This window comes from Ixodes scapularis, unplaced genomic scaffold (assembly GCF_016920785.2).
Source record: "Ixodes scapularis isolate PalLabHiFi unplaced genomic scaffold, ASM1692078v2 ptg002695l_1__unscaffolded, whole genome shotgun sequence".
Taxonomy (NCBI): domain Eukaryota; kingdom Metazoa; phylum Arthropoda; class Arachnida; order Ixodida; family Ixodidae; genus Ixodes; species Ixodes scapularis.
The window spans coordinates 25,738-53,689 of record NW_024610262.1 but is presented as its reverse complement, the minus strand read 5'-3'; the positions used below and the strand labels follow the sequence as shown (position 1 = coordinate 53,689).

Genomic DNA, 27,952 nt, shown 5'->3' with positions numbered 1-27,952 from the left:
GCATCTCAGCTGCTCAAACTCAGCGAGCTCCTTCCGCCACCAGCGAAGCCGCTACATTCACTGGAGATTTCTGGGGACTTCCCCATGCTCTTTGTAACACCAAAAAAACATCAGCTGACAGCAGAGCAAAGTGCATTTTAAGCCCATTGTGTTGCCTGCGAGTCCTTGCTCGAGCTCTGCGTGGAGACGATTGGGCAGTCGAGCTGCTTAAGGTATGGCGATTACTTGGGCCGAGTTGCATAGAACTGAAAAGGGTATTCTACAGCAGGGAGGGATTCTCATACATTTTGATCTCGGGGCACGCACATCTCGCTTGATTGCCGAGGAACCCCTCCTAGTTTAGTGATCGATGCAGTGCACAAGGCTGCAGGGCTTGCAAATAATAATGCACACACTAGGGAGTGCCTGGCTCAGGGTTCTGCATCAATGGGTAGCTCAGATCTGATAAAATAGTGCTGAAACTGGAAACATGCTTCACGTGGAGGCAGGTGTGGTTGAGTAAATTGATGAGCTCAAAGAAACTTTAGGAACTCATTTTGAAGACCTATGTTCTACTGTGTACCTTTGCTTATATAATTTAATGTTCTTCCATCTAGATGGCACAAAGAGCGCAAGACACGCATTAGCAGTACGACTGCCCACACAGTCCTACGCGCCCGAAGGGGCCCAAGGGAGGTTGCTGAAGCACTCCTGAGACCGAGGAAATTTTCCTCGGTATGGTATGTGTAGGGTTCCATGTTTTAAAGACTTGTCGGCAAACCTTTCCTCATCTACAGTTTACCTTTAAAACTCCGCTTCCCAAAACTGTAGTGGCCAAAAAGGGATATTTTGGGTTATTTTACAGATGTCTTGCACAAGGTTAATGATTGCACTGAGGAGAAGCCACTATAGTCTCTCTTTAATCCTTGCACAATTAACAAAAGGGGCATATAGTCCGGGTTCATTCATGACAACTGATTTTATGGGTCCCAACAAAAGCCAGTTTATGCATGTGATTGTGCCTGCCGCTGTTTCATTTTCAGTTTAGACTATATCATATGGGCTTCTTGCAGGAAGGAGGAGGCAATGCTTTTTGGCCCTGTGGATTTCAAGTAAATCTTGCTCACATAAAATGGCTGTCCGTTTCCTCCCACATGGTTTTCTGGGGGTGGTGTCTACGGTAGCTTTATACGACCAACCAACCTCAGAAGTCACATAAGCACGAAATTTGTAGGTCAGTCCGTAACCGCTAAATGATTTTGAAGAGAGTCATTTTTCCAGTAACTGAGGGTTGATCCTCGGTCATTAGCATGGAAGGCGAGTGTGCTACTGACTGATCTATAGACCCAGCACGCAAGAACGGGACAAGCAGAAGCATGCGTTGTGAGAAAGCTCGTGGAGCGAAGAGGGGTGGAAAGGGCAAGAAAGAAAGGAGCAGAACGATGGTGCACAGAAGCAGCCCGTGAATGGCGAGCTGGTATATGGGCTCAGCAGGTTGTGTCGCTGCAGTGGCTGCAAAACGTGCCCAGCTGCCATCACGAGGCCATCGAGCCCAGGACGTGGCAACTTACCGTCACAAGCAGGCCCGGCAATCAGAAGAATTGCGTCGAAGTCAAGGGGCGGAGATTGCTTGAGCTTGACGCTTTACGATTGAATCATTCTTCGCGTTTATCGTTAAGCATCAACGCAATGTATTTCGCGTCGAAGTGCATCGATGCTAAGGAACGTTGAGCATTGACGCTCAACGCCTTTTAACTTTTCAACCTAATGTTGAAAGACTTCTAAAACATTCGAAGTATTTTCATAAAACTTTATTTGGTTCAGAAACCTTTTTTGCCAACTATGGCAAAAGAAGCCACCACATTTAAACGCATTTGGTAGAATGACTAAACACGCAGTAAAGCTTTTTATCCATAATTGTGAATGAGAAATATTAAAGCATTAAGCCTCAATGAATGCCGCATGTCAAAATGTTTGAAGCTTACAAGTAAAACCCAGGAAACACAGATTATCAATATAAAATCATGTGAAAATATGTGGTCCAGTACTTGTAATATGAAGAGCAATCTTTGTTCCAACATTCACAACTCTTAGGACTGCGGATAGAACCTCTGGCCAGGAGGGACTTCGAGCAGCAATTTGGTGTTGCAGTCGTAGAGGTAAGATGACACTCTTAATTCTAGTCCTTGTGTTACTAAGGTCAACAAAAAATGGTTGGTGCCTGAAACAAAACAAAAAAATTTAATGAGTGGTGCATTGACAAATTTATAGTAGTTGCACGGGGCTTTAATTAAAAATAAATAAGTTGCATAATCTTTTTTTTAACTACCTCTGTGTCTTTGAGGCAAGGCAGCGGAGTGCGGATGCCCTGTTGACAGGTTCAAATCCCAACTGAGGTGCCCCGCAATATGACGGAGACTTGTTGCGGGAAAGGTGCCGTGTAACCAAGATTTTGACTGCACATCAAAAGATCCCTAGGGGGACAGAATGAATCTTCAGTTGTTCACTGGGGTGTGCTGGTGCTGGATGGCCCTTGTTAGTTTAGCACGTGAACCCTCACATTTAAATTTTAAGTTTTTCTTAAAGACACGTGCACTGAACCATGGCAGTGCAGTAGGAAGGAATAACAGTCAATGTTTCAACGGCTATAGTTTCTTACTTGAGTTCTAATAATGAATTGTGTACCTCATCTTCGCTTTTTGGCCATGATGCAACACTGTGGTCCACTGTATCTCTTTTGTAGATGTCCTGTAGTTCACACGGTGTTGAAGCCTTTTGCTGCAGGAGGCATAAATGAAGTGGTTTGCTTCTAACTAATTATTCTGTGAGCTTTTCAGGTCGGCCTGCTCCTGCATGCGGACCAGCCATGGCTTTGCGGAAGTCCCGACGGCATTTTTAAGTTCACCGATGAAACATGCTTGCTCGATGTGAAATGACCGTATAAATGCAAGGACAAAAAAATACTTGATGCCTCAGGGCAAAACATTGTATGCTATCTGCAGTGTGCTGATAACAAGGTAATGCTAAGAGTCCCACAGATACTACACACAGGTTCAGATACTGCTGTACCTGCTACATGCGAGAGAGTGTTTTTTTTGTTCGTTTTTTTTTTTGTTTTTTCTAGCAAGCAGAACATCACAGTTCGTCTGGCCAAAGATGATGCCTTTCTTCAGCAAGCCGTTCCTGCTTTGAAAGATTTCTACTTTAAGTGGTTTCTACCTGCCCTTGCTAAGCAGTGAGTTTGGGAACGGGTGAATCGTTTTTCTGTGCGTGAAATGTGTATTCTCTAACAGTGGCAGTGACTGTATTTTTAGTCTTTGATCCTTTTTAAAAACATGTATATTTGCTCAAAAACTGTTAAATCTCTCTATCTACAATAAAAAGAAAAAACTTGAGAAACGAGTTCATGTATTACCGGTTTTCCACTCTCTAGCAAATGCACACATTCTTAGTCTAGTACCATAAAATACAAAGCAGCACATGATCTACAGTCACAAGAAATAAAAATAACAACCAGTTTTTAAATTTTGGCCTGAATAAATAAGCTATGCATAGCAAAAAATTCACCAGGATACGACGCTAGCAGAGGGGGCACGATGCTAAATCGACCTTTTGGCGAATATGTGCTGCCACCTAGACGCGCTACTGGGTTCGAGACAAAGTGACTAGAAAACAATTCGTGCGCACGGCCTCTCCCACCCGTTCGACACCTAAAGCGTCGGCCACATCCTGTTCACCCATTGAGGCGCTGTAACCTAGATACGGCTTTCCCAAACTCGCCTTTGTCCCCATCATGCGTTATCTTCTGCCCCGTAGTCAACACAAAGAAACCATCTTCGCTCTCTGCTGAGCGAGAAGGAAGAGACGGAGGGTACTACAGTCGGTTAAGCGCGATCCAAACCAACGCTTCTTTTTGCGCCTGTAGGTCGTGCGGCTGCGGATGTGACGTATTTTCGTGACGTCGCGCCGCTTCTTCGCCCCTTCCGGGCGCGCACAAGAAAGTTGGTTGATTTCAACTTTTTCTCAACGCGCACAAAAACGCGCGGTGACGTAGTAGGGCGCTCCTGTGTCCCGGCCAATCGGTGGAGGGCAAGCTAGTTCCGGCTCCGCGTTTCTCGCCGTCTGGCTGCCCTCTCCTCCCCCCCTTTTATTCTCTTCCAACATGACAACGCGATCTCTCTCTCTCTCTTTCTCTCGCCGTCTGGCCGGCCAGTCTGCCGCAGTTGCACTTTGCTTGTGCGCGTGTGCCTGCGTGCGCGCGTGCGCGCTCGCCCAAAGTTTTGCACGTCCAAACCAAAGCGCACGGTTCTGTCTCAGAAAGCGCGCCCGGAAACAGCAAAAACGCCACGAAATGCGTCACATCCGCAGCCGCACGACCTACAGGCGCAAAAAGAAGCGTTGGTTTGGATCGCGCTTTACAAGTCAAGAAGGTAGGAGAAGCTCCTCCCACAAGTGTGATGCGCCCGTTTCAAATCTCTCCGCAGTCGAAAGAAGAGTTCACTGGAAACGCTCCTTGTCCCGCTTCAATGGATTCCCACTTGTCTCCGATCCCACTTTTTAAGAAAGCGACCTTTGTATTCATCGGAGAGGGAACCGAGCCCCTGAAAGCAGCCTGTGTATCCATCGGGGGGGGGGGGGGGGGGGGGGGGGCTAATCCCCGAAAGTCGTATTTGTTTCCGTCGGTGGGGGAAAACTCTAATCTCCCTCTCGCGGCTTCCACAATGCTAAGTCAAAGTCGAAAGATAAAGCAAATATGTACAGAAAGGCAAGACCCTCCTCGCGCGTTGGCCGCGACGTCACGGGAGCGGTGGGACGCTATTGGATGCGGAGGTGGCGGAGGGATATCTGATTCCCTTTGAGGGGCATTTGCCGCTACCTTCTTAGCCTGTAACTGACTATAGAACCATTTACTCTCAAACCAACGTTTCTACAAAAGGTCCATTGTTGAGAAAGTGACGTTACCTGAATCGAGATTTTAAAAAAAATTCTACAATCCGACGTTTATGGCATTGTGGGCACCTCTGGGTTTTATTGAAATTAATGAAATTCATTAGGAAGAAAGACACAACTGTCTTCCTTAGAAGCTTTTATGACATAATAAATCTCTACATGTCGGTTTTCATTGCACAAACATTTTGCTCAAGTGAATCAAAAAATTATTTTTCTTTCACTTTTTCATCCCGATTCACGCCATGTTCTCAAGACGACATTCTATCATCACTGCCAGATTCATATTTTGGTGAACTGTTTGACACATGAATGCAGAAGTTACTAACGCCTAATAATTGGTGGCTGAAGATTTGCAAGAATACAGCACATGTGGAAGACATTTGTCATGCATGGAATGAGCTCAATCGGAATGCGGTTGTTTAAGATATTATACACTTTGATTCTCTGAATCATTCTTTCCACGTGTGTTCGCACTTTTGCAACATTGTACGTGTCTCTAACCTCTTTTGCGTCAAATTGGGGTCCATGAAGGAATGGTGGCATAACAAGCACAGCATTTCCATTTCCTAAAACTTTTCGGATTCCAGGGAATCCTTTATCTGCAAGAATCACATCTCCAGGCTGAACCAGATTTAAAAAACAGAATTGACAGTGACATGCGCATCAGGTAGCCTATTTCCAAAAGCCTCGGAGTGAAAACAAATAATGCCGCCTGGTGTTATAGCAACTAAAAAATTTCAATGTTTATCCCCCTTTGTAGTTGGAATAAAGCGTTCGTTGTTGCTGCACAGTTGGCGGCTGCTCAGTGCGAATCTCTGTGCAGTCAATAATTATGGCGCAGCCTGGATAGTGCAGCTTAAAGCTGTCTGGCATCGTAGCCCGAATAACTCTAGCTGGGGGACGAAAAATCAATTTTTTCGTTGCCACGGCAAGGGTCTTCAGCACACTCTTGAAGTGCCGCGATGCAGAAGTTTCATTTATAGAGAAAAGAATGGCGAGGGATGAATAGCTAATTTCAAGTTTCAGTTTCATCAGGAAGAGAAGTAGCCTGTTCTCCATTGAAACATCACACTTGCCATTCTGATGTTAGCCTGAGACTGAGGCAGGAAAAGAGGAAGTTTCAAAGTAGAAGAAAAAGGAACAGTCGAGGATACGTTTCTAACTCAGCTGTGTTAGAGACGTATCCTCGACTGTTCCTTTTTCTTCTACTTTGAAACTTCCTTTTTTGCTGCCTCAGTCTCAAGCTAACATCAGAATGGTTAATTTCCACCAGCTCGCCTGCGCACTCACTACAATATCATTGATCACACTTGCGTTCGGAAGAAATGGGAAGTAGGCTTAAAAGCAAAGCAAATACCACTTGGCTCACGCTGCATAGATCTTCAAGAGCAGTGGCAGACTTTGCAATGGAGTCATAGCCTGCAAAGAAGCTTGTCCTATGGTCAGGACCACTATGCCTGCTGGCAACGTCTGGCTTGTGCTGCACGCCACAGTCACTGGTCTCGCAGTGAATCACTTCAGTCGATGCTTCTGGTACCCGATTGAAACATGTAAACACAGAAACGCTCTTGGTATAAGTGCCTGTGTCTTCAGTTTGTGTTTCCTGAAAGAGTTTTAAAAATTTGATGCTTAATTAACATGTCCACTGCATAGGTCTCCCAGTTGATCATACCATATTAAGTATAGGATTATTATAGCCCAATACAAGCCAAAAATGCACCAATGCTTCGCCTTCATTGTGCGCTCGGCGAGTATAGTCACGTTTTGACTCGCAAGACGTTAAAAAGCTATTGAAGGTAGAAATCTCGTACTGGAGGCGTAGCCTCTAGCTCAATCTTACTTGTATCTGACTATAGTAAACAAAATTCACCAGATACTATTGGGTTCTTCCTGCTGCTGCTAGCCTTGAAAAATGACACAAGGCAATAATTCAACAAAAGTAATTTATTCACTTACCATCGCAAGCTGAACCCCCCCCCCCCCCCCCCCAACCCTGTCCATGCATTGTTGTGACAGCTTCCGTTCTAGTGTGTGACAGAGCACCACTGGTGTAGGCGACTGCACCTGGCCACCTTACGGGGGATATTATTAAGGATGATTAACATACAGGGCAACCTGGGCTACAGTTCTGTGCTTCCACGGTGCCCCGATTTCTTCCCTCTCCAAGCAAAATGAATAGGGGACAGCTCAAGATGTCTTGGGGTTATTCTTTCCTCGGTGTCTTCACGGCCAGGATTTTGCATATGTTGATGCCCAAGGGGGACTGGATCGTCGTGTCCACTCTTTGGACCAATGACTGCATCCCCGGCCAGGATGGATGCGGCTGTGGGGTCTAGAACGAGACTGTTGCTGCCCTTCTGGTCAATTTGTGGCTGCGCTTCAAAATGGTGCAGTGGCAGCGAGTCGCCCCCAAAGGCAAATTAATGGAAGCACAATTCTTTCCTCCTTCCTGCCCAAAAACAAAAGTCATGAATGCTGCTCGATAAGAGCTCGTACACCCTCTTGCGTTGTCTTCTTTGCCATCGCAGGCTGTACCATGGTGGACATGCTGTGGAAATTCCCAAGAGGTGGTCAAGGTCGTCTCCATCTGGAATCTGTGGTGCATCTACTCCTTCAGGTTCATAAAAAAGCTTTCTGTCAGTCACATGAAAAGACCTACACACCTCACCAGATCTGCAAAGCTTCTGTGTGAAAGAGGTTGGAAACCCCTTCTCACCAACTTCCCACCATTTAATATTGAAAGGATGCGAAGCCCCTAGCCATGTCACCCAGCAGACATGTTTACCATGGCACCTGATCTACCTTGAACTGCAGATACAGTCGCCTTTCGTTGTGTTGCTCAGCCTTCTGCAGTCTTAAAAGACGAGGCTCTCCCGAACTATTTGCAATTTTTCTGGGACATACTTCCAGAGATCTGCCAACGACATAAGGGTGAGCTGCATGCATGCTGGTTCTGTGATAAGGAAATGGTTCCTTTGGGAATAAGAGTTCTTCCACTAACTTAAGTTGGGCTGGAACAAAACCCGATAGACTGGTTAATTCTTACGCTAGCAGCGAATGCCTTTTCTTGCAAGTTTTACACCACAATCCTTGTACCACTTCGTGTGCACATTATTTTAAGCTTTTGCTCAACTCGGATATTTGCCTGCAAGTGGTACAGCAGCCTTTTCATGCCATATTCCTAGTGGAATAAAAGCAGCCAAAAACAGCTTATTAATGATACTTTTAAATGTCAGTCACCTCACGGCTTGGCCTTCTTGCATACCATGCAGCTACAAGCGTACCTCATTACATCGCAATTTATGGCCAGTCTCGTTGCAACTCGGGACAACTTTACAAGTCTTGCTCCTCTACGTCCAGCCAGAGTCAAACCTTGCATATATAACACGAGGGACTTGCAGCAGTGTACGAGGTACCAGGGTTCGAGATAGGGAGCCGAAGACTTTGTCGTCCCCCCCCCCCCCCCCCCCCCCCCGGTGGGTAGGTTGTGCTGCGAACCTCGCGTTATATCAACCAAAATCGCTGGCCCGGATAGGGCCGGGTTGGTAGGCACTGTCTCTTCTTCAGGGGCGTATCAGAAAAGAAACGCAATGACACAAAAGCCAAGCCGAAGTGCAAGACGTGGAACACGAGAGCCAAAAGTTTTGCCAAAAGGATCGTCCCATAAATGAAAGCAAAGCGAAACAAATTCGCGCAATTAGCAACACTCATTTTGTCGAGCAGTCAGTTAACACAAGCATATACCGACCGCCACATGAGTATATACAGATCAACAATGCCACGGGCACCATACTCCCAGGGATGCCTCCTTTCCACCGATTGCATCACACTCAGTGGTTATCCATCTTGTATTTTGGCCTTCCATTGTACTGTACAATTGAATATAGACCTCATTATATTTTGTATTATGCCAGGCTATGTTGGAACTCGAGGTAACTTTTCACGAGTCTTGTTCCTACAGCTGCATCCCGCCGGAGTAGAACCTCGCATAAATATCTCGAAGGACTTGCACAGTGTACAAGGTATCCCGGTCCGGTATGGGGAACCGAAGACTTTATCATCCCTCTGATCAGTGTACCGCAACAGTTAAGACACCAGTTGTTGCTCTGAACTTCCCGTTCCGTCTATCAGAACCACTCACCCAGACAGACCCAAGCTGGTAAGCACTGTCTCTTCATGGGCATAACTGTGAAGAAACGCCACAACACAGAAGCCAAGCCAAAGCGCAAGACGTGGAACACAACAACCAAAAGTTTTGCAAAGAAAGGCAATGGAAGTCCTGCAAATGCAAGCAAAGCGAAGCGCCAACTTTTCAACCAGCAAAATGACTCTGTAAAAACAAACCCAGTTTGCAGCTGTCCTCTTGTAAGAGCAGCCTAACACATACAGGGGCCAGCGTTGGGTTTCCTTTGCTGCTGTCCACCTTGAAGGATGACACAACATACTGTAAAGGACTAAATTTTCGCGAAGACCTCATTTTCGCGAATTTCGCGCATCGCCTACAATTGGCGAAAAATACGTCCAGCGAACGATTCGAGCAATATGTGAACGTTACGGAAGCTACACTCGATTCGCGAAAATTAAAACCCGCGAATAATTTAAAATTTTCTGCTTTGGCCCGATTAGCGAAAATTTGAGCCCTCGAAAATTAAGTCGTTTACAGTATTCATTCAACAAGACGTAATGATATGTCGACTACCAGTGCCACAGGCCTGCCGTGATCTAACGCTCCTCTGCACACACTTCGCACTTTTTTTATTGTCGACAGACCCCCTGGCAGGTATCATTGCATGTAGCCACCATGCAGGAGAGAATGCTAAGGATACTGAGCATATGGTTCACTTGTTTGGCATCAGGAGCACAGCCAGGGGGGAGGGGGGGGCTTATGGGGCTTCAGCCCTTTCCCCCCCCCCCCCCCCCCTCCCCCCCGAAATCCAGCCGACCCTATAGAGGAGTATATCGTACAGTCACGCCTCTAGCGGCACGCTTCAGCTGTGGGGACAACAAACCGAATTTTCTTGTTTGTTTTTGATCAGCGATATCGAAGATGACGATTCGAAGGCCGTTCCTTGTGCGACCAAAGCACTGGTCAGAGCGAAGCGCTCGTGTGCAGGCCGTACATGACAAGGTTCAATTTCTTCGTTATGCTGTGTTAGTAAACACCGGGCTGTGGGGACAACAACCTCCATAAAGCGCCCCTATAGTTCGATCTCCTGCCCAGTAGTATACACGTGCATTTGGACCCCCCTCCCCCTCTCTGCACCCCAAGTCACGGGCATCCCAGCCCCCCAGCTGGTGCTGTTGAAGATCTCTTCCTCCACCTGCACAGTCAAGATTGGTATCAATGCCGCCGACTTTCTAACATACGAATAACTTTTTTTATTTTCGATAAAAACGTGTGCACATCTTTGTTTTGTTTTTTTCGTGAAAATAAATAGACTCTTTCTTGAATTCCCAGAATGCATTGCTCATAACCTACGTGACCCCGCAGGGTGCAGAAAATGGGGGGGGGGGGGGGGGGGGGGGGGGCATTCTGATGTCCGGCCGGTGCCGCAGCAAGCCTGAATCCATTAGTATTTTCGCATGTCGACGAGCTTTATCTCATAAAAAAGAGTTATGTAGTTATATAAGCTAGATGTTTTGAATATAACCTAAATCATGTCAGATGAACGACTGAGGCTCTGTACAACTTCTTTCCTTTCATCATATCCTTCATAATTTTCGAGCATGTTTTGGCCTACGAATATGGCTATGTTTGTTAAGTTTACCCAAGAAAGTTTGACCACACCACCATCCGTATCCACTTTTCGAGTTTTCCATAGGCTATATAAACCTAACACGACGAGTGTGTCAAGAACTGAATCCGGTTGGCTTCCGAAATGCAAGTAACGAAGGATGCACTCTTAAACTTCAAAGTCGTTCGTAGTAATGCATCCGGTCGACTGTATGTGGGAAAGTTTGCTGCCGATTTCCCTCCAGTACATGCACTCCAGGCTTGAAGTCGGGCAGCACCACGTATTGGTCACATTCGCACCAAGTAAAGAAACCGTACGCGTGCGTATTCAACTCGATGTACGCACTTCGTGCTTGACGTCTGAGCAAGTGATGTCTTCAGCTACGAGAAGGGACGACGGCTCGGCGACGACTTCGTGCAGTCGGCTTGCTGGTCGGGCGTGTCGTGCGGGATGAATATCAGTTCTTTTTACCGGTACAAAATTTCTCTTTCGAAGGAAGACAAAATTTTCCGGTACCGTGAACAACAGTTCTGACGTAGAGATCCCACGCCCGTCGTCCGCTGCCACCCGCGAGTCCCACGAAACGCAAAACGACGGCATGTTGAGAATTATGCAGTAGTGAACGCACAAAATCCTTCCGGTTGTCTGTGCAACCTTTTTTTTTTTTTTTCAATCAACGTATTTGCAGTTTTTTGGAAGCCACAAAAATGGGTTTCATATTTTTTTCTATCTTTTAGTGTTGACTGTGTGCTTTCAATGACCCACGACTTTGATTAAATTTGGTAATCGCGTCGAAGCCTTAGAAAACGGCCCGTGACCACGAAAAAGAGAGTGAGAGCGACTCAAACCGGCCAGTTCTCGATCGGCAGTTTTCGGGCGGAAAGAAACCGAATTTCGAGCCGCAAATTCTGTTCTGTGTAGTTGGGCTCTCATTTGTCACGTACAACTAAAAACCTCGGCGAGCATGAATACCCTGTCAGTGTCCCTTTAAAGGGATGCTGAACCGAAATTTTGATTCCACAAAACACGGCGGCAATAGCGTGCAACGGGGTGCTACAAACATCAAAATATCACTCATGATATATCGAACGGATGACCGTATTTTCTAAAAAAACAAAAGGAAGCGCATTTGACAGATATGTTCACGTCTTGTTTCTCCGAGAACGAGAGGGAACGGCCTAGCGTCCTCTCCGCCTCGCCGCCTTGAGGGGGCAAAGCGAAGAGAGGAGGAAACGAGATAGCTTGACGTCACGCGCCTCGTCGGCCTCGTTCAATCTCGACCTTTTTTTAGAGCGCGGCTCTTATGGTACGTTTACACCTGAGAAGACATCCGCTGCCGCGGGAGCGGATCCGCTCCCGGCGGCGGCGGCGACGAGCGGGTTGCGTTTACATCTGTTTCCTTCGAGCGGCGGTGGTGGCGCCGGCTGCGGCAGCTGTTCTCGTAACATCCCGTCGAAAATGTCGAGAAGGTGCGAGAGTTCCCATCTCGGCTGTCTCCCCCGGCGTTGCTGCTCCCGGAAGAACGCGTACTCGTGACGTAGGCAGCGTCGCGCTGCGCAAGAATGTCACATCCGGTCAGCGAAACGCCTCGTTCGGCGGCAGAAATAGATCCCGGACCTAAACGGCTCGCCGCCGCGTTTTCCGCCCAGCGTTTCGCTCCAGCGGCAAAAGCTGGGCGGAAAACGCGGCGGCGAGCCGTTTAGGTCCGGGATCTATTTCTGCCGCCGAACGAGGTGTAAACGTACCATTAGGCGCCCATTTCCGGCTTGAGCGGCGTCGGCGTAATTGCGTGGTGCATTATGAGACGCGTGACGTCACTGATGACGTCATTAGTGACGTCATCGCCATCGCCACTGCTGATGTCATCGGTGACGTCACTGATGACGTCATCAGTGACGTCACTGACGACGTCATTGGCATCGTCATCTGCACTGATCATGTCATCAGTGACGTCACGGATGACATCATCGGCATTCGGATCGTCATCGTCACCGTCACTGATGACCAACGTTACTAAAACACTCAGTTGGGAAACTCCCATAGAGACAGCCCTAAAAATATGGCCCCAATCTGTCTCCGAGCACCGAGCTAATGACGAACACAACGCCACCATTTCTCCCACAGCGGCCACTCGAGAAACTGCACGTGACTTCTATTTTTGGCTTTGACAGGGGCGAACCCCCGTCTCCCCGGCGGACGCGCCGCGCTGAAGTACTGAAGTTAAAATGCACCTAGGTCGGGACGCGCTACCTGAAAGGCCCGCTGAGGCATGGTTTTATAAAAACAATATTAATTGTTCCGCAAAACCTTGCGAACTAAAGATGATAAAAACATCACGCGCCCATCATTTGGTACTAAACTCCAATAAATTTCATACACAAAGAGTCTTTTCGGTTTGTTTTTACGCAAAAAACAGGCTTTCAAAAAGCTCGAGCTCACCATAGTACAGACAAACGAAGAAGAGTGGCGCTGTTGTCGCATTTAGCTCGGTCTCGGTGGACGCCAGCGGCCCAGGGTTCGACGGCGAGTTTCCCAACTGAGTGTTTTAGTAACGTTGCTGATGACGTTACTGATGACGTCACTAGTGATGGTGAAGTCATCGGTGACGTCACTAGTGACGTTGTCGTCATCGTTAAGTGACCTCGTAGGCATCATGTGACCCCCGTGAGGTCACGTGACCCTCGTGAGCCGACGGGGACGCCGCTCGGAGGGAGGAGTAGCAGACAGGATAAGGACGTGAGGAGGAGGGAGGAGGGTATGCCTTCCTCTCAGTATCCTTCCCTCCTCCTCTTCAAGAGCTGCGCTCTAATTCGGCGTTACAGGGAGTTGTAAAAGGCTTTCATTTTTTTCCAAAAATACGGCCGTCGATTCGAGATATCGCCTTACGAGTACAGTGTTGTAGGTAGTAGAGTCCCGCCTACAGCTGCTGCATTGTTTTGCTACAATCCGCACAACACTATTCGTAAGGCGATACCTCGAATGGACGGCCGTATTTGTGGAAAACGAGGTCGAGATTGAACGAGGCCGGCGAGGCGCGTGACGTCAAGATATCTCGTTTCCTCTTCTCTTCGCTTCGCCCCCCAAGGCGGCGAGGCAGAGAAGACGCGAGGCCGTTCCCTCTCCTTCTCAAAAAGACAAGGCGTAAACATATCTGTCAAATGCGCCTCCATTTTTTTTTTTTTTTTAAGATACGGTTATCCGTTTGAGATATCGCGGTAGAGTGATGTTTTGGTGTTTGTAGCATCCCGCTGCACGCTCTACCTGCCGTGCTTTGTGGAATCCAAATTTCGGATCAGCATCCCTTTAAAGGCTGACCTACACTTCGCGCTTTCCATATTTACCCACCTCTTCATTTTCTATATCCTCTCCACTTTTTTCCTTTCTCCGACTTGGTTCCCTCGCAGTTTAGGAGAGGGGAGCGGTAAGAGGATTATCTTCCCTGCAGAAAACCGAGGTGGTACGTCGGCCTTTAAGCACGTGAAAAGAAGATATTGCATTCCAAGTCGTTTGCTTCTCCATAACGAAGTACCCACAGCAAATCGGCGGGTGACCTTCCCAGCCTCAAGTCCCTCTTTTTATTTTTCACAACAAACTCTCCTGGGCTTTCCCCCAGTTCCCCCCTCACCCACTCCTCTCTCGCTCTCTCCTTCTAATCCTCCTCTCCTTCCTTCTTGCCTCGTCTCCAATTCCCCCTTCCCTCTCCCTTCTTCTTTTCTCCTCCTCCGCGAGCGTAGTGCGACGCCAGATGTACCATCAACACCTTCTAGAAGAGAAGGCCGTAGCGCTCTTGTCGTGACGTCGCTAAGGAATGCCATCGGGGGCGCGCGTCGATGCCAAGACAACGCGCGTGGACTGACCGTCGTAACGCGCTTTTAGTCACATGCGCTTGTCTTATTAGCTAAAATGAAAGCTGCACAAAGCAACGGGTCTAGAAAACATTTTATTACACGGGCGAAATATAACACCGCTAGTGCGAATTGGCACGCGGTATGCGCATAAGGCGTCTATAAAAAAATGAGATTAATTTAAGTCGAAAACATTGAGCCACGCAATTATTGCTGTAGGAATGCATATTTCATACAGAAATTTTTTGACAAAATGGCGAGACACGCAGTGATTGGACACGGCAAAACAGATCACAGTTAAAAATCAGGTAGACGTAGTTAACGCGGACACGGCTAGACAGGTGTCACTTACGATCATGTAAGCGATGTTATCGCGTGCATTTACTGAATTCTCGCATTATACCCCGACCACATGGCAAAATTAATGTAATTTTTATCGAATGAATATATGGAGTCAACAAATCAGCTTGCGACGCTCGTATAATTACTCAAGACAGCGAGTTGATTAAATTCCTTATCATATAATATACATATGTTAACTTTTCCGTGTGGCAGGGGTAGTATAACCCACTATTTACAGTCAATAATTTTACTTCTCCCTATGGGCTCGAGCTTCCTTAAGACGAAATATAACTTATTTTGTATACAATAACACTGTTACCTTCATACAGTTAAGATTCTAGTATAAACGCGCAAAAAGGCAGTAAAGTATTAGTATAAATAAACACTAAAGCACAAACAACGCACTTTCAATAATTACACAAACTTGTTATTCTCCTTCCAGTGAAAACTAGAATATTATCACGCATATTTAAAAATGTCGACGCAACTGCACACGGACAGCGACGAGATTCCATTCTATCACAAAATTTAAAGAAAAAAAGAACGACTGCAGCACTTTACTCGCGTTCTACATGACCACGAAAGCCCGTAAATAAGTTGTTTATCACCTGTCGATCGTATCCATACGTCCCACAATATCCATCACGAAAACATTTGAACACGAACTCTTAGAAGTCTCTCTTTGTCGAGAGATAGGTCTACCGATAATCGACCAAGGTCAGCGTCAGTCAGTCGTCGCACATGTCACTCAAACCGTAGCAGGACTTGTTCCGCGAATCCACGTATCAAAAGAAACAAACACGAGAGCAGTGGTAGCAGTGTGAGACGAAGGGCTTAACATTGTCGACCCATATCTTGCTCGTGTGCGCTCCCTGCGGCGAATACTGGATTTTTTTCGCTTCCCTTCCCTTCTGAAAGTCTCAGCGTTCCTTTTTAGACAGCCAGCAGCTCACACACAACGTAAATTTACCACAATCGGAGCCCGTATGAGGGTGGATGTCGCATCGGAGTCGGTTTATTTGAAGAGTGTGGGGAGCTGCGGGACTGCACGAAGTCCAGCGGTTACGGGAATAATCATAAATATACATTTGGTACTTTCAAAATTGGTAACGCGTAATACCCCGCAAGCCACGTGACAGATACAGTAACCGAAGACCTGTAGTCATCCCCTACATTCATAACATTTCTCATAACCTGAAGAAGATTGGGAATCGCGCAAATATCGATGTAGTCTTTTCCGCCCCGATCAAATTCGCAAGCCTATGTAAAAACGTTAACGCCATATCAAAAACTTATACCGACTGCACTAAAAGGCATAGAACCCCATACAGACCTTGCTCAGAAGGAGTGATTTATTCCTTTCCCTTCTCATGCGGCAAACAGTACATAGGATAAACTGGAAGATGTATATTTATTTATTTTACCCTCAGGGCACATGGCATTACAGAAGGAGGGGAGTGGGAACTATAGTAAACATATAATAAACAATTGGAACAAAATATACAATACTTAAAGAACAGGGAACATGAAATTGGCAATAGATGTACAAAAAGGTGCGTGGTCATTAATTGATGTGAGCGATGCAGGTAAGCGATTCCAGTCTTTGGAAGTCCTGGGAATAAAAGAGTCATAATAAACGTTAGAGTGGCAAAATGGGACACCGACTTTGTGACGATGATCAAGGCGTGCTGAAACAAAGTAGGGGGGGGGGGGGGGAAATGACTAGTTGTGATTTAAGCTGAGGAATATGGTGATAGATTTTATAAGAAAGACAAATACGAGAGACTGCGCGACGATGTGCGAGGCTTGGGAGTAACAAATTATCTTTCATTGATGTAACGCTTGCGGTGCGGTTATAATTGGCCATTATGAAACGTGCAGCTCTGTTCTGAATACCTTCAAGTGAATCAACGAGGTAAAGAAAGGGTAGAGGGATCCCAGATGGAAGCTGCATACCCTAGCTTGGACCTAACTAGTGTTTTATAAAGGAATAGTTTTAATGATGATGGGGCGAGATAAAAGTTACGTTTGAGAAAACCAAGCATTCGATTGGCGTTGTTAGTCACATAGTTAATATGAAGTTTCCAGGAAAGGTCAGCACTTAAAATCACACCCAGATACTTGTATGAGTTTACAAGTTCTAGGGGTGTGTTATTAATACTATAAGCAAAATTTAAGTTGGCTTTACGTGTTATGCGCATTATTTTATATAAATGACAGATTAAGGGAACATAACAACAACACCCAATTAGCAAAGTCAGAACTTTTGGGCATTCACTGCCGTGACTGTGGGTGCACTGCGGACTTCAAAAATAGCACCGTAATTGGAAAGAAACATCACCAATTAACACGTGAAATAATAGAAGTAGCTAACATCATAAAAAGGAGTGACACTTGTGTTAGTAGTCCATCCATAACGCTTACTGAAAAATAATTGTTATATTTTGACTCTCGAAGGTAATGTGTGATACACATTGCTGTTTGTTTTGTACAGAGTAGAACGAAGTGAGATATGACAAATTTAATGCGGGTAAAAGAAAAAGAAAGAAGACGAAAATGCAATTTGAGTTGTAAGTCAGCGCGACGTGGGTGACCGTTTTCCTGGTGTGCGTGTATTTTCAGGGTGGGTGAGTTTGCTTTTGCGCTTCTCCTACAATTTTTTTTTCAAGTCGATACCAGATATCTTCTCACGTAGTTGCACCATGGCCTTCCTTCTCCGACATTTTGTCGTACCCACTCGGAGCGCTACGGCCTTCTCATGTGTTGGCGCCACACAGACTCCTCTGGCGTCGCACTACGCTCGACGAAGAGGAGGAAAGAAGGAAGGAGAGCATGATTAGAGGGGGAGAGAGAGGAGGGGTCAAGGAGGAAAGTGTGTGTGTGTGTGTGGGGGGGGGGGGGGGGGGAGGGGGTGGCACCCGGAAAGTTCTGTTGTGAAAAAAAAAGGGGGACTTGCGGTTGGGGAGGTTCCCCGCCGATTTGTTGTGGGTACTTTCTTTTGGGGAAGCAGACGATTCTGAATGCGATATCTTCTTTTCACGTGCTTAGGGCGTTCTAGCAGATTTAGAAACTGTTTCTGGATGTTTGACTAAACGCTGGTCACTTATAGTCACAGATAATTAATGGGGTTAATATTTTCAATACCCTCGGCTCAGCGCACCGTGGCGATTTGTAAGCGGAATAGGAACTGCTTCTTTCAAATAAGTTTGGGAAACAATTTTTTACCCAGGAAGAAAACAAATTCGAAATGCTAAGTATGGTACAGATTCATCTGGTGTCTGTAAGAAATCTGACTATATTAAGGCTTAGTGATAAAATCTTGGAGGTGTTTAATAGATGGTAATTCATTTGTAGCTAGGAAATGTAATTATAAGGGTTTGGGATGCAGACATTTTGTATGAATTACTATTTAGATAGTGTGGCTAGAGAAATTGGAGTCGTTCATTGAAGAATTACAATTACATTGGTGTGATGGTTTGCACGTTTTTGTGAAGAATGCTTTTGATGGTGTGTTGAATAATATGCCATGAAGTGATAGGAAGCTGAATTTAGGAGAAAAATACGCTATCCGGCTGCCATTTTGATTTTTCCATTGTGCAACCGAAAAACTAATATGCTAATATCTGAACATTTTTATTTCTTAGTGTGATCCGAGCTTTAGGTTTTTAATGCGGTTCTCTACCTAGTTCCAACATATTAAGTCGCTCAATGAAAAATAATGATTTTAATACTTATAAGGAAATGTAGGGGTGTACTATTACCTGAGATGTTTGTCAACGGACTTGCAGATTACAACGGAATAAACGGTATTTTAAAGTCAGATCTACTTTTTTGTATTATGTACATTTTTTTCATTTATTTACATGTGTACTTTTTACATTATTTTCATTGGTAATGTTTTATTTTTCCCCTTTGCAGATGTTTTATCAATTGGGAGGTTTCTTCTTTCTTCTTTTTTACATTAATGTATATTTTCTTCACACTGTCTAGTTCCATTTTTGAAGCTTTTTTAATTAGTCAAATATGACTGTTCACCTGCCATGTTGAAAATTATCTTAGCTTTTATATTGCATATTTGGTCGTAATATTTTAATTGCTGCAAGTATGTTTAGATATGATGGCTTTTGAAGTTGACGAACTTTTGTTTTTGTCTTTGTCATGAGGACCTTTTTGATTTTTAGGGTTCCGTTATTTTAGGTGTTTGCGTGCAGCACACTTTATCCTATATAAGGCTACCTATTTCTTTTTTTTTTTTTTTGTGCGAACCCGCAAGATCAAGTCCGCTAGGCCGTGCGGTTTTTTGGGCTGGGGTGGCTCGCCAGATAACCCCCTGCCAACCCTAAGTGGAGTGGCACGCCACCAACCGTATTCGCCATCCACTCCTTTTTAGTGATGTTTTGTTATTTGGTTATGTGCGAAACCACAAGAACATGTCCGCAAGACCGGGCGGTTCTTAGTTTATGTCGGTTTACCAAGTAACCCCCTACAGAGCCAAGTGGGAAGGCGCGCCACGCACCTTTTCGTCATCTTTTCTGGGAAATTTCCCTGCTGCATGTGTATTTTTCTTTGACCTTTTTATTGGATTTCCATCTCCGCTTGTATAAATCACATCATGTCCTCAAGTATTCCCGTTGCTTTACCATTTAACAATATTACAGGTTTGGGTACGGCTGTGAAGTTGGTATAATTAAGTCGGTTTAGTATAAGCAAAAACATAGGGTCCATGGACTGGTGCTGAAGTAGTGTCCAAAGTCAATAGCGTTCAATCCACAAAAATATTTGTCAGGACTGGCGATTGTTAATTTGAAAAGATAGAATGGTAGTTTCTCATCACATGTGATTATTTGTGTTAAGATTGACCCCGTAAGTGACTACGTCACAACATGGCGTCTGGGTCCAAACAAACCGCTGATAGGGACGTTGCTATGAACTAATCACTAATGCATGGAGACTCCACGTGAGGCTCGATTTTTTGTTTCGAAGTAAGTAAATATTTTTTGTAAGCAACCTAACTTCTTGATATCTAATTATGAAGATGTTCTTGTCGTCTCAGTGCCGTATTTAAACGATGAAAGCCATATCTGAAGGATTACACTCCGCTTTGCTTTGGTAGCAGATGACACGATAGATTTGCTGGCCTCTGTTGCAGTGGGCGCTTTCATTGAGTTGTGTCGGTTAACGAGAGACAAAAACAAGTGCATCTCTATGGCCATAGAGGCCTCCGCAATGTGCATTTCTTTTTTTTTTTTGTGAAGAACTTAGCTAAGTTTAGAAGGTAGAAAATGCCGTAAAATCAAATCACGTCATTCTGATCAGTGTCGACGACGACCTCCAGAGCATTACCAACGTAGTGCAGGCCAGCATGAGAAACAAATCGTACGCCATTGAGGTAAGTCGATTATTATTATTAATATTGAGGCTGTCAGTTTCTTAAAGAATTTCATGTCTACCGCGATTTCGCAGTATTTCGCTCTTTTTTTTATTTTCCTTGGTATACATCAAATTCCGTGGATGTGCTTTTTTGGTAAAGATCTTCATCGAGCTCTCGATGCGAGTACAATCTGTAAAATGCATCGTAATTTTAATACCTGCAAAGTAGGGGACCCCTTTTTGGTGTTGTTTATTTAATTGTATTAGACCCATCTTTTACTTGTGTTGTACAAGACCTCTCCAGTAATCATTGATTTACGTTCGGCAGCGGTGCAACATAGGCACTGTTCTAAGCATTCTGCTCGCAAATACGCCCAAACTGAAGCTAGGATCGGCAACGTCGTCGCTTGACCATCAACAGCGTGTTCGACGACGCTCGTGCCGGGAGAAGACAGGGCACCCAACAGGACACGGGCCACAACATCTGCCATCGTCTGCTAAAGGAGCGACGGTCCCCGCTTCGTGCTCAGTTCGGCAGCGGTGCAACACAGGCACTGTTCTAAGCATTCTACTCTGCTCGCAGGTGAGATACTTTTCGCACCCCGAATAGTCTGTTTGTATCAGTGTTGGACAAAATACTCGATAAAAGTATTTAAGTTACTAAATGCCTGCTTCATAAAGTATTTAAAAATAATTAATACTCAAATTACTTTCACTTTAAAGTATCTTGGGTAGAGTAGAAATACTTAAGAATGTAATTCAATTATTTTTGAAGATACTTCCGCATTGCGTAATTTGTATCGACATCAGTGACAAACACAAATATACAGTTGCGTAAATCTAGCTTACCAGAATAGTTTAATAGCGCGCCACCACACAAAACAGCCAAAAAAATTTAAAAAAAAACATCGTAGGGCTATTTTAGGCAGTTCAACTATAAGAAGCAGGATATCAGCAGAAAGCAGGATATCAGCAGGAAGCAGGAAATGTTACAAACCATTTATGGAACAAGAAAAAAACACGTTGCTTTAGCAATTTGGACATCGCTGAATATCACGTCCTGTGGCCCACTTTAGGCGCATCATTTAAATGCAATCCATTTTTCCATATATGGGGAGTTCACTGAAAACCAACTTGGGATACGGAAATGAGCGAATGGATAACAAAAAGAGCCCACATAATGGCCACGGCACTGTTCGCATTTTCTTCAAGTAGGTTGCGTTAAGAAAGGCACTCAACGTTAAGGGAATGCTTTGTTGGCATTTTGAAAGGTTATCCTGCTCTTAGTCCGTTTCCTGTGCTGTTCTCTGCTTATCAATGCTCGGTTAGAGACTGTTGGTGAGAGGAATAAAGGCCGGCCTAACAACAAAAAGAAGAAAAAAACTCGGCGTTTTGTTTTAGCGGGGTTAAATATCCAAGCAAAAAGAAAGTGTCTTTTTGTGTCCACTTCTCATTTTCTTCTATTTGTTATTTTCTTGACAATACAGTCTGCATTGCTGTCGTTGGTTGCGCCTCAGAGTGGTAATCTTCCGTAAAACCACTCCTTTTGTTTGAGCATTTTTGGGGGGAAACCATAGAAAACAAAAGGCGCCTTTGGGAAGGCGAGGGGAAAACCTTCATTGTGCGAACTTCGGGGTGAAATATGAATTACGGTCGGCACAAGAGCGGCGTTTTCACGAGCACAATCTAGATCACCTTAGCTTCTCGGCGCTAGTAACAGGATTCGGTTGCTCGAAAGAATGTTTACGTTTGCTCGTACCACGCCCACGCCACTTTATACCGAAAAACTAAAAAAATAGCGGAATGTCAAAAATGAATTTGAGATAATGAGTACAAGATACTCAGAAATGTAATTAAGATACAGTATCAAATACTCTCGATCCAAAGTATTTGCAAGGTAGCAAGATACCTCAAAAAGTATTTGAAATGCAGTATCTTGAGTAGAGTATTGGAGAAAAGCACAAGTCTGGTTTGTATGCACTGCTGCCGAACACAGCTTACAGTGTATCTCCCGTGTCTGTCTGGCTATCATGACTAAGGATGGTAAAGTAGCTAAGGAATCTAAGGAGTTTGCAAAGGCGCTCGACGACCTTCACCGCGAATTAAGAGCCGACCTACGAAGTTTAAAGCAAAGTACGAAGTTCTGCAGCGACTCTTGCGACAAAGTTGAGTCGATTGGAAGCGACGCAAAGCAACTAAGGAAGGAACTCCAGGAACTGACTAAGAGAAACTGTGATCGACAAAATGAAAATAAAATACTGAGTCAGCGGATCGAGGAATTAGAGCAGTACCAACGCTCAAATAACCTCGAGCTAAAAGGAGTGCTTGAAGGGGGGCAATCCCTATGACGTCATCAAAATGATTGGTGACGTACTGGAGGAGTCCATTACAAATTTAGACATGGATATTTGCCATAGGGTACCAACATCAAAACCAGGCGAGCAAAACAACGTCGTGAGCTTCATACAACGCACGAAGAGAAATGCTGTCCTTATGATGGCAAAAAAAAAAGCTCACTGCTGTAGCCCTATGACGACGACGCCTGTGTTTGTCGATGAGTACCTAACACGACAAAGCAAACTGCTGAGAGCAGCTATCGGTAAACAACAAAAAGAGGTCAGGTGGAAGTACGTCTGGACTATGGGTGGGAAAGTGTTTGCGCGTAAGGATGATGGCTTGAAAGTTTTGAAGATTGTGTGTACGGCTCATTTAAAAAGGAGGACGCAGACTTTGAGCTTTTGCACTCGTCGATTTGATACTGTCTCCTCACCTTTATGGATGCTCAGTCATGTAAATACTTTAAATAGTGAGCAATTCAATGATAAATATAGAAATTACAAGCCATGGTTTTTTTTTTTTTTTTTTTTTTTTTGCAATTTATCTAAACATTAGAAGTATAAGAAGGAAACAAGACGCCCTTGATTTCTTTTTTGATTCCCTCTGTTAGCGCTTTGGTGCCTTGTTGTTCACGGAAACATGGTTTCTAGAAGACGAGATACTGCCGAGTTTTGCGAACTACAACTGCGTAAATTTAAACCGAGATAAAAAAACGAGGAGGTGGAATTTTGATATATCTAGAGTCTTCTATTTCTTTTATTGTTGTGGACGAATATTTTGTAATGGATGCAGATATCGAGTGTATATAGTTGTTCGCAAAGGAAACACTGCGTTGTTGCTGCCTATAGACCGCCCACGGGAAACAAATCTGTTTCTTGATATCCTTGACAACTTGCTTAAGTTTCTTTGTTTAACGAAGCGTTCTTTTATGGTTATGGGTGATATAAATATCGACACACTTACAAATGAGTCTCACGCGACAGATTTAGATTACCTCATTTTGTCCTACGGATGTTCAAACGTGATATCGCTACCAACCAGAATAACAAGTAAGAGTGCCACATCAATAGACTTATGCATAACAAACATTAACCAAACTGAATTGTACCCTGGAATTTGCACACAGGACCATTGGTGACCACCTGCCCATTTTCTGCCTAAGCCGCCGTCCAAAACAAGGCAAAAAAATCGACCCAGTATTACTGCTACCGAAAAAGAAACGAAACAACACTTAGCATATTTCATGAACTCGTTAAGAGATTTGATTGGACAGACATTTACTTAGAATAAATCGCGGACACTGCTTATAGAAATTTTTTGAGTGGATTTAAAAAGTTATATGATTGTGCATTTCCTATATTACAAGGAAAAAATTCAAAACCCAAACTCCATAAGCCATGGGTGGATGACGACGTATACAAAAGAATTAGAATAAAAAATAACATGTACCATTGTTTCGTGAAGTCGCGCGATAATGCGCTGCTAAGTGAATTTAAAAACAAATCAGGAATAAGCTTAGTTCCGACCTTCAAAAGGAAAAATTTGAATACTTTTTGATCAAATTTGATGGCAATTACAATAACCCGAAGAAACTGTGGGACACGGTTAATGTCTTAACAAATCAAGACCATGTCCGGTGTGGTGTGCATAACAGAACTATAAATTATAGAAATATAGGTGGTGTGGAACTTGCAATTGCCCTGAATGAGCATTTTATAAACGTTGGTTCTCCGCAAGAAAGGGAATCTTACAGCAAAATCAGTACCACAAATATCTAAAGCTCTATAATGCTCGAGCCTATTTCCCCAGGCGAAGTTAGTGATTTGGTAAAAAAAGATATAAAGACAAGTGTAGCGGCTGGGGCTGACGAAATAAAACCCTTGCCAGTTAAAATGGTGTCAAATCTTATAAGCCCATTCCTGGCACATATTATTTACAACATGTTGCAAACAGGAATATATCCAGACGAACTCAAAGTCGCAAGGGTTAGCGCGGTGCATAAAGGGGGAAACAAGGATGACCTTGAAAAATACCGACGAATATCTGTTTTGCAATATTCTCCTCAAAAATATTTGAAAGCGCGATAAATATTAAATTGCAAATGTTTTTTTGTTTTTTTTTGCATTGTTTTTCGAAGGGACAAATCGGCTGAACTTGCTCTTGCGGATATAAAGGACAGGATTATAACCAACATCGAAAATAACCTATACGTACTGGGGTTATTTCTAGATTTGAGCAAGGCCTTTGATTCAATACAACACAATATTTTACTCTCAAAACTTCAGACTTGTGGTGTACGTGGCGTAGCGTCTGGCCTAATCAAGTCCTACCTCTGGAATCGTAAACAGTTTGTACATGTGAATAACGCCGCTTCTCAGCAATTAGAAATAAAACATGTAGTGCGCCCCAGGGCTCCATACTGGGCCCACTATTTTTCTCATTTATATAAATGATATAACAGACATCCCAAATTCCCCACATACGGTGGTGAACGCTGATGATACCAATGTTTTCTTCTGTAGCAATACAAAAGCGTCCTTAGAATAATAGGCAAATGATATAGATATATCTTCAGAAACTTTCAGAATGGCTTGAAACAAACACGGTTAAACTAAATGTGGACAAAACAAAGTACATTATATTTGGACCTATCAATTAGCACGAAAATAGTCTAATACATCTGCCAATATAATAGCACCCCCATATCTCAGGTTATAGAACAAACATTTTTTGGTTAATGAAACACTTACTTGGAACACTCACGTGAGCAAAGTAAAAGGGGACCTATCGAGAACAGTAGGCTGTATATATAAAATAGCAAATTTATTACCGAAGTGGCTTATCAAAAACTTATATTACTCTTTGGTTTACTCAAAAATTTGTTATGGAATTACGGCATGGGGGGACAACCACTTCCACAAATTATAGCAAATTAATTATTCTCCAGAAAAGGCTTTGCGCATTTTAGAAAACTATCAAGGAAATGTTCGTGATTTTTATAACACTCTATATTACATAGCATAACACGTAACAGTTTAAAGCAAACCAGGTTTATTACTTTAAACTTATGCATACAATCTACAAATAAAAACTTTATCAAATGAATGAAGTGCCATCGCAACCCTATCTCCTTAGAAACGCTAAACACAAGACTCCTAAGGTCGGGACAAATTATGGAAAACAATAACTAAATTATCAGGTTCCTACATTACTAAACATTTTTGAAGGGCGTACTGATTTTACATTATCATTTAATAAATATAAAAGTAACATCAGACACACTTTTCTACATAACAAGATATATTACGAGTATATATTGCTTCGTTTTGCGCCTATCAGCGTTGCAATGACAAATATGTTTGTTACATGGCTGTAACCTCTTGTGTGCATATATTTTGTGACTTTTTGTTCCTTTGATCATTTTTTTTAATTATACGTCAGTGATTACGAATCAATGTCATATGAATCATAGTTATATTTGTGTGGCATTACCTAGCTAGGTTTAGAATTTTAACATGTTTTGCAAATTGTTTTCGTATTTCTTGTAATATTATATGCTCGTCCGAGGACAGATCAATCCTTGTTTGTATTCGTAAAATAATGTCTACGATATTGAGTAAAAAGTGTGCATGTTTACTGTATTTTGTTTAGTTTACGTATATGGCAACTAATGCAGGTTGTGCTGTTATGAACTGTGGGGGGTCGAGGCCGAGTCAGGCGGAAATGCCTTTCGTCTCTACCTCCCTACCGCCCACATAGCACCCAATGTCGTGCGAACATTCCCTGGGTGTTCTGAATGTTGAAGGAACGTTAAAACATCATTCGGAACGTTCTAGGAACGTTCGCATGCGAACATTCTCTACAAGGTAACCTGCTCAACATTTTAGGAACGTTCGTTGGCGAACATGAACATTCATACACGCAACATTCTTGATTAGGGTTGCCACCTGCCCGGTTTTTGACCGGCCCGGCCGGTTCTTAGACAGCAGGCCGGTTGCCGGTACGTATGTAAGACCGGCCGTCATTGCCCGGTTTCTTGACAACCATCGAAGCGCGATTGCTTTTAGATTATTTTTTTGCGTTTTTTTAAGCGACAATTCAACAACTATGACGATAAATATTTGTCGACGAAAAAAATGTTTAAAATCACACAAACACCGTGAGGATACGCGATTAGATAAAGTACGCGGGCGAGCGGGGGAGAGGGGTAGGGTCAACACAAAACGAAACGACCACCAGAACTGCGGTGGAAAGCTGGAAAGCAGGAAAATGAGGGAAAGCGAGAAGACGGGGCAACTCGGCGACACGCCCTCCCGATAGCCGAGCCTTCTGGGAGGTGTTGGCTTTCCTAAGGGTAACTGCAAAGAAAATAAAATATTTTTAAACAACCTAATTGGGACAAGCATGTCACAAAACAATTTTTCCACCAAAAACAAAAATGTTTACAGCAATATTTATTGCGGGAGATTGATTTTAGTTTGCGGCTATATCGTCCGTTTTAAATCGCGCGCCACAAAGCTGGTATTATACATCACGTAGTGGCTGTTATACGTCACGGAGTGACGTATAACAGCCACTCCACGAGCGTCGAAAGAGCGGGAGTTTCAAATGTGGAGAAGTTGTGACTCCGACTAAATTACGTCCTGTGGCGTAAATAATGCTATAAAAATTGTATTTTGCGCAGAAGATTTGTTTTGTGACATCCTTGTCCCAATTAGGCTGTTTAAAAAGACACTTTTGCAGTCACCCTTTAACGATTGTCGGCATCTTGACAAGGAAACGCACGGTGCTTCATCCGTCCACTGTGACGGGCGGCGTATGCGCTTTCCCCAAGCTTTCCCCTTCCACTACACATGGTGTAATATTGTTGTTCTTACTTTAGATCCTCGTAGTTTTTCCCCTCCCTCTTCATAGAACAACGCGCCGACGATGTCTTGGAAGAGCTGAGCGTCTCTCGCAGCTGTTGTCACTTTGTTGGCTGCCTCTGTCCCAAAAGTAACCTTCCCTTCCCTTCAGACCTCCACAGTTTTTTTTCCTTTGTTCTCGCTATTCGTTCCCCTTCGGAAAGCTTTGCGCGAGCATAAGAGGATATTCAAAAACTGCCAGTGCAGCCGTCGCAGAGAATCAAAGGAAGACGCCAACATTGTCGTTTTTTCGGCACTCTTTCAGAGCATCGATATGTGCTGCCATGTTCAGGCTTGCTTTCTAACTATTTTCAAATGGCTGCCATAAATTAATTACGTGCCGAGAGACGTGTCTGTTTTTTTCTCCAAAATGACGCTAAATACAGAGAAGGTTCGAGGCGGAACCGAGGGCGAAGCTATCCGTTTTCTGCTATATCCTATTGGAGATTGGGTCTTGAAGGGCAATACCGTGCGCAGCGATACTGGTTTG

General features: G+C 44.1%; 1 pseudogene; it reads right to left on the bottom strand.

Annotated features, from left to right (window-relative positions):
- Window positions 1-4,161: 4,161 nt before the first annotated feature.
- LOC121834670 lies at window positions 4,162-27,748 on the bottom strand (annotated as a pseudogene).
- Between the last annotated feature and the right edge of the window lie 204 nt (window positions 27,749-27,952).